We start from the raw sequence: 3,485 nt of genomic DNA on the forward strand, positions 1-3,485 counted from the left end.
TGTTTTTCTTTGTTGTTTTGTTTTCTTTTTTGTTGCTTTGTTTTTGTTTTTTACATATGGTGAGAAGTGCTGCCTCTTTCCAGATCTGTGCTGCCTGTCATCTGTTGTTCTGTTTGGCATGAACCGAGCCTAATTTCTCTACTTTGTTCTTGAGAAACATAATTTGATAGATATTTCACCCACAGATTTCTTTCAGCAAGGACACAGCTGAACGAACCTGAGAGCTGGTTTCATCCTGACACTGCAGAATCAAGATTATCCTCTGGTACAGGAAACTGAAATAAAGATGACCTCAGATTGGGAAGTCAACCTGAAAACTGAACAATGGATTTCTAATATAGAGTTAGTCACTAGACCTCTTATTAAAGCTATTACAATGTCTAATAATTATTGAAGAAGCAATGGGCTAGAGGCAGAAAGCTCTAGTCACTCTGTCATTTAGTAGCTATGCAGGTTTGCATTGAAAGAATGCATTCCATTTCACATTGAATAGTTTCAATAGTACTAATAAGCAATCTTCGAAGGAGGAAATAGAGGGACCTATACTTAATAATTAGAACACTTCCCTGGGAAGGGAGAGTAATATGCATTTGGCCCAATAAATCTTTGAAGCTGTTCCACAGTTCATAACAAAATTAAATTTGAGAGCTAGAAAATACCACAGACTACCTCAGCAAAATAGTTTAGAACTCTCCTCTAAAGACAGCAAGAACAAAAAACAAACAAAAAGCAAACTCCCCTCGTGAAGAACCTTGACTTCACACCTTACATAAGTGAGCTATATCTGGTGTGTATAGAAGGGGAAGGGTGAGTGAACCTCTTGATCCTGTGAAGAAACAGAAATAAGCCTGGTTTGCTGAGCACAAGGTGAATGTGCATCCTCCATAAGGACATGGAAAGCGCATCTAAATTTCAGTTTTACCCATGTTTAAGATTCATTCCCACCCTCAGCATGTCTCCAGGGAAGTTCAGCAATATGCTGCCTGTACAATGCACGACAACACACTACTGCAACCAGATACATCCAGCTCCTCACGTATACCATGTAAGAAGTCTAAATGCTCAACACAGTTTCAAATCCTGCATTGGAAACTGACTCCTTAACTGGTAGCTGATCCAAGCACATCAGAAAACCTTTCCACAACTACTACTACCCTGTGAAATTATTTAACATATTTTCTGAACTTGGACCGGATTGAGAGACTATTTCTGCCTGTGATGAACAAATGCACCTTTCTTTGTGTAAGTATGCTCAGTGTGACTCAAGTTCTCTTGATGCAAAGTTTGAAGAACTACACATGTGAAACAATAAGTCCACATGATTTCATAAAAACTGTATTAGTGCAAAGTGGGATTGGTCATGATAGAGGCAAGACCAAATTCCAGTATTTCTGTTTCCCAGCTCAAAGTTAATTTAGCCAAATGATGCATCCTTTGAAGATCCTTTTCTTTCTTTGTTAATGTTACTGAGCAAAAGTTCTGTTTTATTAACATCCGGGTAATTAGAATATTTGATATTTGCATCATTAGAAAGAAAAAAAATTCATCTGTTCCAGCTTCCTTCAAGCTTCAACAACTCATTTTAACTGAACAAATAATGAATTTTGTAGTTGAGCCAATAGATGAATGTGCCACATCCTCGTTGAAAAAGAATGTTCTCTTGAGGCTCCCTCCATCCTACCCCCTTTTTCTCCATCAAGATGTTTCTTTAGCAGATTTCTCCACCTTTGTTTTCCTTTTTGAACAAGTAATTAGCGGGAATCACTTCACCCAACCTCATCTGCATCATCCATGGATCTTTGAATTATCTGTGTACTAAACGCCTGCTCCTACATACAGTAGAAATGCATAAAGAAAGCCTTGATTCCTTCACCTGCATGTACAGAGAGCAAGTGCCTGTGTATGGATAAACAGTGAGGTTCACCATTTGTGACAGAAATCTACATAAACAAGATTTCAGTCCAAACACATGATCCTCTCTTCCCTCCTACTCCTTCTCAGCACAGTTTGAGCTTCTGATCAAGATATCTTGCTCTGTTTGAGCCAAAAACCTGCAGTGACTGCATGTCAATTTTCAAGTATACATTTGATCCAAATTATAGCCTATTCTGAACTGATTCTTATTCTAGATCTTAATATTTTCTTAGCCTGTAATTAGCAATATTATTTCTAATGTCTTATTAACAATTAATGCTACAAACTAAGCTACTGCAGTTTCAATTAAATTATCTTTCTGATCCAGTAAATCAAGCCTTGTAGAACATAAACATTTCCTAGCTACAGACAAGTATGCCATTGAATGCAATTGTTAATTTCACAGACAAACAGGTCAAGTTTGACCACTCAGTTATTAAATAAATGATTATAGTTATTAATGCATTAAGCAACTTTATTTTTTGTTTTAAAAGGAAAACAACCGTGCATAATTAGCAAACATGAATCACTGATTCAGAAGCTCCTACTCTTTCCCAGGACGCTCTCCAAGTCCCACCCAGTGCTGTGTCTGTTCTGTCTTGCCACGCAGCACAAGTTTCTGGGGGCAGACTCCTATCTTCTTATCATTAGTGACTGTACAACATTGCACGACCTTCAGCCTTTCACAATGAATGTTAAGAATCTCTTCCTGCAAGTATTTTTGGTGTTATTAAAAACATTAAGTCCTGTTACCAAACTTCACTTGATGCATCAGCTGTCAGTAATGCAACATAATTTCTTTAAAGCGACTGGAAAATGTTGGAGATACAGTCCTGCCCTGAGGGAAAAAAAAAAAATTATACTTATGTATGTGCCACACGTCACCAAGCATTATTACCCAACTCTGGTTTTGACATTAGCTTATTTTCTACCAAGTACTGTCTTCTTTAAAGTTGTTAGAGGGAAGAAAAAAATATTTATAGCTACTTGTATATATATATATATTTTTTTCTTTAGAAATGTTTGTGAAAATCAAAGTTACCAGGTAGATTTGTGGATGGCATGGGCTGTATCTGCCATGGAGAGGAACAGAAATGGGATATGCTGAAACTTGTTTAGCTAGTTACAAATGCAAATATAAGAATGGCTCTAATACGTACTCTGAGACCAAGGGAAAAGTTTAATTTGGAGCTGAGTGGAAAAACTAGTTTCCCAGCATTGCTACTCAGAGGAAAATTTAGAAGTGTAATCCAAAACTGTTTTGTTTCTTGCCCCTTTTAAAGTAAACAAAATACTCTCAAGGCCAACTCGTCTTTTAAAGAATGTTTTTAAATTAGGCATTTGCTATTAGTGTGTGGCATCATTAATTTTTCTGGAGTGCATTGTCAGCATGAGAGCAAGTATAAATGTGGAACTCGTGCTTGTGTGTAACATGGAATTGAGTTTGCCTTTAGCATTTCTCATTTCTGACAAGCAGAAAAGTAATTATCAAACTAGTTGATGCAGATGCTTGAGGCTGTAGTAACTAGTTAACCCAATTTAAATTTTTTTTTTTTTTTTTGCCGGTACAT

The sequence above is a fragment of the Meleagris gallopavo genome, chromosome 4 (genome assembly GCF_000146605.3).
Source record: "Meleagris gallopavo isolate NT-WF06-2002-E0010 breed Aviagen turkey brand Nicholas breeding stock chromosome 4, Turkey_5.1, whole genome shotgun sequence".
In the NCBI taxonomy this organism is placed as follows: Eukaryota; Metazoa; Chordata; class Aves; order Galliformes; family Phasianidae; genus Meleagris; species Meleagris gallopavo.